The sequence below is a fragment of the Mustela lutreola genome, chromosome 9 (genome assembly GCF_030435805.1).
Source record: "Mustela lutreola isolate mMusLut2 chromosome 9, mMusLut2.pri, whole genome shotgun sequence".
Lineage (NCBI taxonomy): Eukaryota > Metazoa > Chordata > Mammalia > Carnivora > Mustelidae > Mustela > Mustela lutreola.
This window is the reverse complement of record NC_081298.1, coordinates 125,786,463-125,800,490: the sequence shown is the minus strand read 5'-3', so window position 1 is coordinate 125,800,490 and position 14,028 is coordinate 125,786,463. Positions and strand designations below refer to the sequence as shown.

The following is a 14,028-nucleotide window of genomic DNA, read 5'->3' as shown; positions in this document are numbered from 1 at the left end:
AATTATCATCTTAATGGCTGCATAGTTCAAATTCCCAAAGTGGACGGCCCTATCTCTCTCATGCCTCCAAGGGGAACCTGGAAATCTAAACTAAGAAAATAATTTCCTAAAATGAATAAAATAATACATGAGCATGTTTATTGCAAAATTATTTATAGTAGCAAAAAAAAAAAAAAAATCCCAAACTGAGAACAATGGTTATGTCCTGCCATGAGAGGGTGGTTTAGTACATCTGAACTCAATGCAATTATGTAACCATTAAAATGATAATTACGTGGACTATGTCACAACACCGAAAAAGCACATTTGTGCCTAATGGGAGAAAAAGAACAATAAAATTGTATCCGTGTGTGTCTACAATGATGTAAGACCAAGTGTGCCTGGGTGGGGGAGAAGGTTACAACAGACATGACAACTTCTATCAGGGTGGCTGGATGCCTAGGGATTCGTTTTTAGAAAATGTATTTGAATGCTGACATACCATCTGAACAATAAATAAAAGACGAGTTAAAAAAGAAAAGTGCACTATCGAGACATATCGCTAAGAGTGCACACAAACTCTCCTTCCCAGAGGGTTGGAAAGTGGGGACTTGTGCTTCTCTCTTCGGGCTCCTTCTCTGCAGGGGGAGGGCTGGGCCCCAGTCGGAGCCGGACTCGGCTCTCAGACCAGACCCCGTGAATGTTCTCCGGCCCAGCCAAAGAGCAGGCGCCGATGGGAATGGGGTTCAAGGGAAGAAGGCTGCAGGTCATCTCATGGCATCTGTCTCCATCTCTCCAGATGTGTTCAAAGTATAAAGCCGCAGGCTGAAAACCAGCAGGTAGCGAGCGTGTCTCCTGGTAACTGGACTGGATTGTAACAGTGTTGTCGGCTTCCTTGAGCTACTGCCCCACTGTCTTGGTGGGCAAGACAGGCAAAGCACCACAGTGGTCCTGACCTCCCTTGCCCCTTAGGGTTCCTGCTGGCTCAGAGGCCTCTCGGAGGAGGGGGGCGCATGCAGACAGAGGTGGGGCTGCCTCAAAGACCTGGCCCTGTTGGGCAGCCTGCCCTCCCCTTGGGGATTCTCCCTATTCCTGGAGGTCTTCCGCCCAGAATGGAGAGCAGCAACCGGCCAGGCAGGGCTCTGTTCATGCAGACGAGTGACCGACAGGTCCCTGATCCGGAATTGCCCACGAGCTGCTCTCCTCGACTGCCCTCCTGAAAATGGGGGTATTTCTAGGGTGCTGGACAAAGGAGGGGCTCTGGGTCTACAGGGGCCAAGGAACAGGTGCCTCCAGCCATCTTCAGTCTTTGCCACCTGAGAACTGGTATCAGGGTCTAGACATTTGCTTCAGTTCCCCTCGATCCTGGGTTGCCTGCTGGCCGCAATTTCCTTTGATGTCTGGCTTCAGGCAGAAAGAGAGAAGAGGGTGACCCCTCTCCTAGCTGGAGCTCTGGATGCAGAGACATTCAGGGGTTGGAAGGACATCAACCATCTCTGTTTTGACGCCCTGGGCAGGTGGGCCACCGCCACCTGAAGCCTGATGCCTCCTGCACGGCACCAGCCAGCTCGCTCTGGGATGCCTCTAGGGGCGAGCAACTTGCTTTCTGAATGAGCGTGCTCTGGCTTCCAAAAGTGGTGTCTGTTTAGGGATGTTAACCTGTTCCCATCGCTCCAATTCCTCCTCCTCCTGCCAGCAAATACATACAAATGGCTATGTTCTCTTCAGTCCTTCTTCGGGGGAACACACCCACTTCTCAGCTGACTTCCCGAAGGTAGGGTTTGGGGTCCCTCCAGCAGCCTGGTGGCTATCCAGGGACGCTGCCCCACCCCTGAGCCCCCACGGTGAGGGGAGAGGAGCAAAGCCACAACCTCTCTCCAGAAGCTCTTCCTTGATGAAGGCTGCCTGAGATCCTCTACAGACCATTCTAGCATCTTCACGTCACCTCCTCTCATCCAGTTGTCATAAAAACCCTCCAAGGTAGCCATGGCTGCTCCCATTTGGTCCATTGATCATGTGGGGAAAACCAAAGTCTTCCACAAATAGCAAACCCCGGTTCAGGACTTTGAACAACCAGCTTGTCTGCCTGGAGATTTGCAGGTGGAGTCCGGGGGGTCTGGTCCAGATCCTGGCAGTCAAAGGGGTCTGCGGCTTCCTTAGGGGCTGTGGCTGGGCCCGGGCTGGGCCTGGCCTGGCCCTCTGTGCCTGGGTGAGTGTGCCCGGACCCCAGCTGTGTGGAGTCTGGGGGGCCTCCAGGTCTGGGCCGGCTGCTCGACACCAGCCGCCACGCTGCGGCGTATGGCTCTGGGAAGCCCTCCGGAGCCGCGGGGCGTCTTGTCCCTGTGGAGGCGGCAGCAGGCCCAAGGCCTGTGGAGGGTCGAAAATCCTGGGAACAGAGCCCCGGCTAGCCTAGCCAGCACCTCGTTAGGAGGCCCAAAGTTGGGGGAGGGGCGGCATTTCAGGAACAATGTTGTTTATTTTTCTATTTTTAAACAAGCTGGAGGTCTCTGGGGGCACAAATGGAGTTATCAGAAAAGACATGAGTGAAATAAAGCCTCCAGCCAGCGGGCTAAGAAGGGCCCTTGGGAGCAGGACTCTTGAAAAGCTGAGATGGGGTTTGTTTATCTTAGACTCTATGACACAGGCCTGGGACGCGGGTGCCGGACAAACATGTCCCCAAGCCTGCCACAGCCTGTTCCCTTGGGTGCCGCCAGGGAATTCGGGCACAAGCCACACTTTAAAAATGGGGCTATCAGTGTCCTCTGCGACAGGGTGGAAGGACGTTCCACCTCTGGAAGGAAATCTGGATTCGCTTCTCATCTTGGGGTGGTGAACAGTGTTCCCAGGGGCAGAGAGCCCAGTGGGGCGAGTGCCCGCATGGCACCCAGTCCCAGCCCTCGGCCTGCCACCGGCTGGGCCTGCTGCCAGATGGCCCCACCAACTCCCCGAGTTTCTGTCCCTCACCGGCAGCGGGGCTGGCCACTTCTGCCTCGACTCCCAGGTGCCAGTCACAGGGACAGATGGAGATAATGTGTCTGTCACCTAGGGAGGGCTGGAGCGCGCATCCCACTGGATCCCGAGATGGCCCTCAGAAGGGAACTTGTCGTTCCCACCTGAAAGGTTAGGAAGCCAAGGCTCTGAGGATTTGGGCGACTTGCTGAAGCCTTCAGACCCAGGCCTGCCTGCTCTGCAATGCCAGGCCTCTCAATTCTCTCAAGGGTTACACATCTGCTCTTGGGAGGTCAGGGAGAAATCATGAATCATGGCCAGAGCCAGTTAAAGGCCCAAGTGGCTTTGGCTGCATGAGAAATACCTTGGAGAAGTGAATAGCGTGGCTAGAGGCAAGGGGAGCAAGACTTGGGGACAAAAGGCCTGGCTGGATGTGTGTCTGACCTGGGGACCAAGCAGGAGCTCCTTCCCAGGGTCAGTGAGATGTGACACATGACGGGGCAGGGGGCCGCTTACGATCTGCACAGGAAGCAGAACACCTCCCCCGGGCTGTCCCCGAGGATGAGGGGTTGAACAAAACCCACCTGGATGAGCAGTGGGGTAGGGGCAGCGAGTGGAGGGCAGCTCTGCAGCACCTCCCATCAGGACACGCCCATCAGGGGCGGGGCTCCCCGTGGCCACACCCCCCACAGCCCCCTCCCACCCGCCCCCAGGCCCCAGTTTAGCGCCCCATCATCCACACCTTTTCCTGGGGTCCACATAGAAAGTTGAGGCCAAAGCCAAGGCCAGTCAGTCAGCAGAGGGAAAAGCCCCGAGGGCGCCCAGCACCCTTCCCCACCTTCCAGGCTTTCCTACCCACTTGTGTGCCCACTTGTGTGCCTGATCACACCCATCTGGAAGATAAAGGACACTGAGGCCCCAAGGTGAGCAAGGACATGTGCTCAAGGCCACCGGTGTCAGCCCCACGACCCACGCTGGGGGCCAGAGGAGGCTTTCTCTTGCTGACTGCTCACCCGCCGCAGAGCTGGCTTCCCACATCATGGAGCTTTTTCTGAAACCAGCCACTTCTTAATTCTTTGGCTGAATGTCTAAATACGGATTTTTGCCAATTCTGAGCCCTGCTAACTGATGAAGTTGTCAGAAAAAGATCTAATGATGCTTGAAAATGCAGGGAGAGAGCCAGCTGCCAAATTGCCCTCCCAGCTCTGACTCTGCCTCCGGGAGTCGGGACCCTCCCCGGCAGAGGAGGGGGGAGTCAGCGATGGGATGGGTGGGGGAGACTGCGGCCCTTCATCAGCTGTGGGACTGGGGTTGCTTAAACCCTTTGCTCCTCTGCCTCCCAGCTCTAAGTGAGGGTAACAACTCCCTCCCCACCAGTTACCCTGAGGATTCCATGAGAAGATGTGTGCATGGCTTCCCGGCACAGGGCCTGGCACAGCAGAGACCAGGGCAGGCGGGGAGGGCGGGGCAGGGGGCCCAGCTGGCCTGAGCTCTCCCTAGCAGACCCCAGGAACGGACCACGATGGCCGAGCTACTGCAGCCCTGGGTCTTCTCTGGGGAGGCGCTAGGTCTCTGATCAGCATCCAGTATTTATTTTGGGAGGGGGTGCTTGGGATCCCGCTTCCTTCTCTCCTATGAGATGAAAGGCTCAGAGTGACCTCATGGCCTAGACAGTGAGGCCTCTGGGTGGGAGCCTGGGGGGCTGGGCTGGGGTGCTCGCAGGCCAGGGCTGCCCCTTTGTTCTCTCTTCTTGCTCAGTGGAGTATTTGTCCCGCTCTGGAGTCTGGGCAATGGGGGTGGGGCAGGGCTTGAGGACTTGGGATTCAGGCAATTCCTAGGCCTGCCACGGGAGCCTGAGATGCTGGGTTCTGGGAGGGGCCCTGAAGAAATGAGCTGGGACTCAGTATGGGCCTCCCCAGTATATGAAACACACAGTGTGATCTGTCTCCAAGGAGGGCTGGGGAGGGCATTGTAGCCAGTGATGGGAAAAGCCATTCCTCGTCACCCACGGTCCAGGCCACCAGCTCCTTCCCATGCTGCTTCCTCCTCCGGCCGTGCACGTGCCCAGACATGATGATCTGCTCGGGGACCCTGACTTCATCTGCCCCCAGAAGATAGAGAAGAAGGAGCAGACATATTTTTGCAATTGTGTGGTCTTGGGTGGAGCTTTGAACTTCCCACAGACTCAGTTCCCTCATCTGTAGAATGGGATTGTACCTCTGTGCTTTACAGACCCACTGTGAGAATCACATACAGGAGAACACGCGAAGGGGCTCATGACCATGAAGCATATCACTCTGGGCAGTAGAGGTTTGGGGCCGGAAAGCAGAATTGCTGTAATCATCCAATCCGCTTCCTTTGTTAGCAAGCCAGGGAGAACAGCAGAGCAGGAGGGAGGGGCCCAGGGCAGTGGCCTAAATACAGCCTGGGGATTACCCCTGGGTCCAGCTGTCCTGGCCCCTGCGATGGGTGATCAGACACCCCCTCTGGCATGCAGCCTGCCCCTCTGTGCTCCCGGCTCTGCCCTTCTGGCTAAGTACCTGTGCTCAGAGGACTGCCCTGAGGTCAAGGTTAGGAGCAGGCAGGTGAGCTCCTCACCAGGGAGTCAACCTCAGCAGGAGCTTCCTTGGGAGGAGCTCAGACCGAGAGGCAAGGCACAGAAATGGTCTAGTCTGAAGCAGGAGGCCTGGGTTCCAGCCTTGGCTCCGCCTCCCCTTCGACCTCGCATGTGCTGTCTGTGGACCTCGGTTTCTTCAGCTGTAAGGTCTGTTCATCCTCGGGATGGGTCCTGAGCTGGTAGCCACACAAAGGGCTGACAAAGTTGACCCAAAAAATGTACCAGGAAGACTCCCAGCGTCCAGGCACTGCCTTCCCCACCATCCCCATCTCTTCTTGGCTGGACGGGCAGAGGCCAAGTCATGCCATCTGCCATGAAAAAGGGGCTCGGGAACCCCCCAGGCCCCTGGGCCCCCTTCCAGCCTTCCAAAAGACGAAGCAAGAGGGTCATTTATAGCAGCGGAGATTTCACTAGACGAATTGCCTCCCCCTCCTTGACCCTCTGCTCTCCCAGCTGTCAATTCAGATAAAAACTCAGCTGGCCAAGGCTGCTGGGAGAGTTGACCTGCAGGCATTTCTGGGCCGATCCCCGGCCCTGGACCAGTCGCAGGACAGCTCTAGGGAGATCCTTCCAGGGAGGGGTGCCTAGATGTGCCTGGCTACCCCAGTGGTCAGCCTGAGAAGAGGGGAGGAGACCCTGACAGAGATGGCCAAGTGTCTTGGGCTGGGTCTCTCCAGGTAGCACTACACGTCTACCCCCCCCTCCCCCCAGTAGCCTGGATGTACCCATCTGGGACGCAGCACTTGGCATGGGGGTCAAGGATCTGAGCTCTGCCAAGCCTCCATGGTTTGTGATTCTCCTGTTTGTTCCTAACGCAGAATTCCGTTAGCAAGGAAGCCCCCGAGGCCTCACTCAGTGCACAATGCACGGGAAATAATACCTATTGGTAGGGTAAACAGCTGAGAACCGGATGTGAGAACCCTGCTCATCAGGCTGAGTCCACAAATGTGTCTCAGCTGCGGGAATGTCGCCTTGGTGATGAAATCAACTGGACGAGCAGCAGCGTCGTTTGCCAGGGGTCTCGGGGAGGGTGGGGCTCCCAGAGTCGCCTGGCTCAGCTGGAGGGTGAGGTGGGGACAGGAAGGAGAATCAGCCACCCAGGAGCTCTGAGGACACCAGCCCAGAGGAGCATTGGCGAGGCGGGGAGCGGGGAGCGGGACGGTTCTGGGGGCAGCTGCTGCGGCGCGTGGCATGTTCTGAGACAGCTACCGGGCGGGGAGGCTGTTTTCGTAATTCTTTACTGATCGTCGGGAATGCAGGTGTTATTCCTGGGTAAAGATGACGGGTTGAACACTTGCGTCTATTTTCACTCTCTCTGACACCCACTACAACTCCAGTGAAAGGGAGTTTTTAGAGGCATCACCCACAGGAAAACAGGGAGAAGGCAGAGAACAGCAGTGCTCTGACACACACAGGAAGCCGTCACTGACCGGGCAGGCAGGAGAGGGCCCCACCCTGAGCGCCCAGTGAGAGAAGCTGGTTAGCAGCCTTTCCTACATCCCAGGGTCCTTGAAAGGCTCTGGAACTGGAAGTACCCGGAAACACTGGAAATACACAGAGGTTGGAAAAGGACTCATTAAAGGTGTGTTGAAGGGCTGCCTGGGTGGCTCTGTGGATTAAGCCTCTGCCTTCAGCTCAGGTCATGATCTCAGGGTCCTGGGATCGAGTCCCGCATCGGGCTCTCTGCTAGGTAGGGAGCCTGCTTCCTCCTCCCTCTCTCTACTTGTGATCTCTCTCTGTCCAATAAATAAAATCTTTAAAAAATAAAAAAAAATTTAAAAAGTGCGTTGAAAGCTTCGGAGTTCTAGTCCCCTCTGCTGGACTCGGGGTGGCTGGTTCTGCCCAGATCCTGTACCAGACTGGAAGGTTGTACACTGGAGAGTCTAAGAGGGACTTTCTGTGGGGTGGGGGGGTGGGGGTGGGGGGATCAGTTATGTTGAAAACTGGGGATTAAATAAATAGATAAGCAGAAGCCTGAGACCCCAGCAGCCCTCCTTTCAGAACTTCCCTGCCCTCCTCTCTCGGGACACCTCAAGAAATGGTCACCCCGCACTGCTCAGTCTCCGGGGGAGCTCCCAGTCAAAAGTTTACCCAGGGACTCTAGCTTTGATGCAGCTTGCTAGCAACCAGCCCCTATTCTCCACTGCAAGCCCATGGTTACCAGATAGCCAGGGAAGGCCTCTGACACAGATGATGGAGACCCAAGCAAGCTGGGGGGTGTGGAGGGGTGGTGAGGCACCAGGGAGAAAAGATCGGATAAGACATTGCATCCAGGAAAAAGAAAATACTATTTTAAAATGGGGTGGGGAGGGGGGAAGGAGCCTTTGGAAATTAAAAGCATAAGGGCAGAAGTGAAAAACTAAATTAAAAGGTTGTAGATAAAGTTGAGAAAAATCTCCCAGAAAGAGGAGCAAAGAGATGAAGATGAAAAATGAGAGAGGAGATAAAAAGTAAAGGGCGATCCCTGATGTACAACAGCAGGATATTAGAGTTCTAGAAAGAGAGAACAAAGAAGACACCAGGGGAGAGTTATCAAAGAAAACAATCCATGGAAACATCCTAGTCTGAATGACAGTTTCCAGACCAAGCGGGTCCTCTGGGTGCCCGGTGCACGGGGAGAGGGAGAAGGACCCACACCACCTCGCATCGGTGGGAATTTCAGAATCCCAAGGCCAAAGAGAAGAGCCCGCAAGTTCCCAGAAAGAAAAAAAATCGAGTTACAAAACAAGGTCAGGAAACAGAAAGGCTTTGGACTTCTCAGTAACAACAGCGAACGCTGAAATGCACCGAAGTGCTGCTTTCCCAACGCCAGCGAAAATGACAAGCAGCCGAGAGGTCAGTTCCACATAAACTCTCCATCAAGTGCGAGCGGAGAGTAAAGACATTATCAGCCATGTAAGGCGTATGGAAGGTGGCAAGACATTTACCTCTGCGAGCCCTTTATCAGGAGGCTACTAAAGGATGCGCCACCAAAACAAGGGGTTATGCAGAGAGAGGAAGACAGGGAAGGAAGATCCAAGGGAGACGTGACCAGAGTCTAGGACAACAAGGACCAAGCTTAGGGGGCCACCTGGCCCTGTCTAGAGCAGCTCCGAAGGCTCCAAGAGAAATTTCTTTGAGAAAGTGGAAGGTACAGAAAGCGTCTCCGTTCTGAAAGCTTTTAATTGGAGGAGATTTTTAGGTGATCGGCAGAGGTTTGGTGTTGGCCTAATGGTAAATACACAGAAACTTAAGCAAAAACAATGATTACATCCAGGAAAGACGACAACAGAAAACGTGCAGACAGAGAAAAGTAACCGTAGTCTATTTCCTGGCTCAGCTCTGAGTAGCATATATAATTATTATCACGTAAACATCGAATACCGATCTAATCGAAATACTTATATAGCTACACTGGGGGTGATGTGGGGGATGGGAGTCATGTGGGGAGTCAGGTAGAGGAGGGAAGAGCTGAACCTCTTCTCTAGGGGGAGGTCAAAGGTGGAGGTATTAAGAAGGAGCCATAAAGGGCGCCTAGGTGGCTCAGTGGGTTAAGCCGCTGCCTTCGGCTCAGGTCATGATCTCAGGGTCCTGGGATCGAGTCCCGCATCGGGCTCTCTGCTCAGCAGGGAGCCTGCTTCCCTTCCTCTCTCTCTACCTGCCTCTCCGTCTACTTGTGATTTCTCTCTGTCAAATAAATAAATAAAATCTTTAAAAAAAAAAAAAAAAGATGGGGCCATAAAGAGTACTCTCCAGAGATATAAAGGCAAGAAGAACCAAGAACCAGCTAAGAGCCTCAAATGGTTTCTTTCCAGAGAAGGGAATTGAGGGTGACCCCCAGAGGGCAACTTGACTCTTGGCATGCATAAATAATTTTGATTTAAAAACTAAAAAAAAAAAGAGAAAAATATCTTAAATTAAAAAAAAAAAACATGTTCCCCTCCCTGCCTCTGCTACGCTGGTCATTTCTCGAAAGCCTGAATAAGCATGAGGACTCCTGATTTGCCGAAAGCCTTGGGAAGGGGTTCTTTGCCAGCTAGTCTAAGGAGGCAGGCCCAGCCTATCAGTAGGCATCAGAAAGGTTCAGAAAACCTGGGGACAGCTAGAAACCAAGGATGTGGAGCTGAAACCTTGGAACCCACAGAACCTCCTGACACCTCAGGCAGGTTCCTAAACCTCTCTGTGCTTGCGGAGTTGATGCTGGGGGGAAACGTAGTGGAGGCCAGACTGGGCACAGACCACCGGCCCTCAGGAACTCCAGAGTGGGAACTGGGGAGAGGCCAGAGCAGCACTGTTCGAGCCTCCATCCCAAAGGCTGAGACCTTGGGATCTGCCCAGATGCTACCACCCGCCGTCCTGGGCCTGGAAACCAGAAACCCAGGTCACACTGCACCACTTCTCATCCAAGTTTACAGAAAGCAAGATCATTATTTACAAGAACAGAAACATTGTTTTTAAATACACCAAAGAAAGCCGCAAAGAGAAAACAGAAATTTCTGAGTGAGAAGGGACCACTGTGTCCCCGTCATCTGGTTTTTCCCACTGTCCTAGGCCGCCCAGGCCATTCTCCTTCCTTGCTCTCTGCTGACCAACAGACCCTTCCCAATATTAACCAACCCATTTTTCCACGAGTGAATTCAAGTTAAGAAAACAGGACTCTCTTCCCAGACCACTCAACCCCCTGAGCCAACTTATAGCCGTACCGGGAGCTCCCTGGGGCCCAATTCTCACAGCTTTTTCCAGAGACATGTTCTGGGCAGTGTGAGTCATGCAGCTCCCATCACTGGGCTGGTAGAGGACACAACAGGGACTCTTAGGCCCCCATCCCCCAGCAAGCCTCTCCTTGCTCATTTCGGGAAGCAATCTTCCCCCTTTGACCAAGATTGGAAAGACACGGAGGGAAATTTAGTCCTAGATCTAAATCCCCCAAAGCTGGTCTCAGGACCAGGGACGACCTATGACAATGTGCTTGATAGACTGGTGGCGAAAGTAGGAAAATGACAAGAAGAGATGTATATGGAAAGAGCCATTCTTGTGCCTGGGATTAGCGCCTTCTTGTATTTTTGCTCTGAAATGAACATTTTTAAAAAATGAAATGAAATGGTGGTGATTGTGGATCACATCGTTTTTAAATGTCCTTACTTGGCAAAATTAGGAAAGTTGGCATCTCTAGCTAGTTCTTCCTCAAAAAAAGAAAAAAATGTATTTTGGAAATTTTATTGGACTATGAAAAGTCCGAAGTCTGAGACATACTGTGGTGGCCAACACAAAAGAGAGTAAGAAGGTGTCGCAGGGCTCGGGCAGTGAAGAGGGCACCACACATGGGGTCAGTTTCTTGTTCATACCTAGGTGTGCACTAGAACATCCCCGCTAAATGCCTGTCGGCCCATTTCGCACCCGGCAGTGATAGGGAGCTTGTGCTCACTGTACTCTTCCTTGCAACGTTGAGAAACTTGCATCTTTGGACCCAGGGCCACACCTGGGAGCACCTAGAACCAGGCCCCACACCTGCAGGGAAACAGGCCCCGCGCGGCTCCGCTCCCACCCCGTCTTCTCTGCCCAGTGTCGATTCGCTTCCTTCCACTCTGATTCACGGTTCATTCCTCTTGTGACGTGGCTCGCCTTAGATCGTATGGCTAGCAAGGGGAGTTCGAACCCAGCCCTTTGGCTCCTGGCCGCAGGTCCTGTCCCCTCGTTCTCTAGATGTGGCAGTGGCTTAATGTCCTAAGTTCATGAGATGGTTCTGGCTGTTCAGAACCAGTTCGAAAAGGAACAAAGAAACCAAGAGAGGAACGGTGTGTGTGTGGGGGGGGGAAGCAACATACAAAAAAGTTAACGTGATCCCAAGAAACCCTTAATAAACACTTATGTATCTGCTTAGAGAAAATTAAGGAGGGAAATAAGGCAAATTGATCGTGATGATCGTCCCTTGAGGTGGGCTTCCTGACGGTTTTTAATTGCATTTTTGCTTTTCTGTGTTTTCCTACAATGATCTGGTTTCTAGTCACGCAACAGAATAAAATAAAGGCCATTTAGAAGGGCGAAATAAGTAATATTAAAAGTAGGCTTGTCCCAAGACCCTGTCTCCATTTCCAGCCGCTGTCCAGCAGGGGCGTCCAGGGCTGCAGAGGTGGCTCAGGCAGGTGCTCCCTGCCCACACCCCTGCCCACCGCCCTCCCACTACTCCTGGTGCAGAGGACCACGGTTTAGCCCTGCACATGCTGATACACGGCACGGGACAAACACGCTGTCTTACCGACAGGGATTCAGGCTTAGAGGAAGAGGTCCCAGGTGGAGTGAGGGAGCTGGGCCCTGACCCAGCCCTCTGGGTCCAGACTTTGCTCCTTGGGAGCTCAAAACAGAGACCCCAGGCCCCACCAGGGTGTTCTGGGGCTATGCAGGGTGCTGGCCCATGTGTCCCCCAGCACTCTCCACATCAGCCCTCCAGGGCGGGTCTTTGCCAGGCGCTTCCCTTGAGCCCCCCAGGGCACCTTGCCACCCCAGGCACAGCATCGGCACCGAGCCAAGCCCTGATCAGAGGTGGAGGCCCTGGTTAGAAGTGGGTCAGAGCCGGTCCTGGCTCTGCAGTCACTCAGCCTGAGCAAGGTGCTTCCCTCTCCAGGTTTCAGTTCTCTGATGGGTAAAACTAGGGCAGAGAGCATTTGGCAGTGATTAGGCTGGGTGGCCTCTGGGTCTCTTGCCAGGCTTCGCATTCGGATACTCTGGGATGCCCAGTGACGCTGGAGAACAGAGGGCAGAAGCTTCCATTCAGGTTGCCCCTCAGCCCAGCCCTGCGTGGATAGTCTAGCTCTGAGTGACCCCCCCCCCCACCCCCACTGAGGCAGCACATGTGTGGGGGGTGGGGAGATGGAGGTGACCCTGTGTGGGTGAGGGTGTGCATGAGAACAGGGGGTGCCAGGAGGACAAGCTCCCCATTTTGTGTCTGGCACGGGCAGATTCTCCAATTATCTCACCTTTTTGAGTACTGGGCTCCTTTCCTCTTGGAGACCCCAGCTCTCAGCTGCCCCGTCCCCCTTCCTCTCAACACCCTTTCCTATTCCTTTGTCTTCTCTGTTCCTGCCTCCATCTCAAGGACCTAGCTCTGTGCTCTTTCTCTGTCTCTGCCCAGAACAAGGTCCGTCACTTCGGAGAGGCGCAGAGCCTGCGCTGAATGCATGCTCCTTCCACCTGTGCTCTCTCCCCCCCACCCCACCCCCACCCGCCCCACCCGAGCCCCTAGCCCTCTTTCAAGAGGGGCCCACAGCTCTCAGGCCCATCTTGTTCCAGACAGAAGTGAGGATGGCCTCTCATTGCACAATGACAGATTCAAACCATTATTCCTCTGAGATCAGAATGAAACATCAGGAAGCCTGACACCACCGTGATTAGTTAACCTGACTGTCCTTCTGAGTGCTGGACACATTTTAATTGCAAATCTTAGACGTGATTAAGAAGCCCTTTTATGGTGCACCTTCGGGCTCTTCTAGGTGCTTTGGGGGAAGGGCAGGGCCTTTTCACATCAGGAATCAAAAATTTAAGATGGTACTTAAAGTTGGGAATGGGGAGCATTAACAGCTTGTGTCAGCACAGCCTTTAGACTTCGGGGACCTTGCGGAGCCTTGGTGAGCAGAGGGAAACGACTCCCAGCCACCCCCACCATTCAGCCCATTTCACAGGTGGGGAGACTGAGATGTGGGTTTGGACAAGGACTCTGCTCTGACAAGGGCAGGGCGGGCGTATGCAAACTGGGCATAAGGGTTATGAGATTTGGCTCAGGAAAGTGGGGGAAATCCAGGAGAAGATAGGAACATTTGGCCCACCTCTCTCAGGTCAGGGAGGGTTGGCTCCACTGAGGGGGAGAGGGGGAGGGAGACAGGGACAGAAATGCACGTGTCCTTCTTCCCTGTAGTCACACCTGGAGATGGAAGGAGGCAGCTTGGGACCACAGTCACGGGGCTCCAAGTCCTGCTCCTGGCTTCTCAGGAAGAAACTGAGAAGGTTCTCAGTCCTTCTAGAAAAACCCTAGTTCCCTGAAGCAGCCTGAGCAGAAAAGGGCTGAGGAGGGGGCTGGGCAGATGGACTGGCATGACACCCTGGCTTCCCCAAGACGCAGGTTGTTCTGCAGGGGATCCCGACTTTCCCACTCACCCGGCAGAGAGACAGCAGAGAGAGCTGGCCGGTGCGGGTCCTCTGGGTGGGAGGGGTCGAGTAAAGTGTCAGCAGGAAGCTGACGGAGGGGGGGCCCAAGACGAGTCTCAAGAGGGAATCACAGGCCCTGGAGCCTCAGCAAGACCCACCCCCTTCCCCAATGAGACCTGGAACAAGTGGCATTGTCTTCATGCACTTCATGCACCTGAGAAATGGTGACAGTTTTCACACCTGTCCTGCCTCTGGGACTGATGTAAGGATAGAGTGAGGCCAGACGCATGTGAGAAGTGCTGGGAAACCATGCCCTGCGTGGTGGTCCACCAACCCCTCTGGAGAGCCTGCCACCAGACGCCCCC

General features: G+C 54.2%; 1 protein-coding gene across 1 annotated transcript in view; it reads right to left on the bottom strand.

The window, feature by feature from the left end:
* CIB4 (calcium and integrin binding family member 4) overlaps positions 1 to 14,028 on the bottom strand; it is a 49,210-nt gene that overhangs the window by 27,695 nt on the left and 7,487 nt on the right. The gene's annotated exons all lie outside the window — the stretch shown is intronic.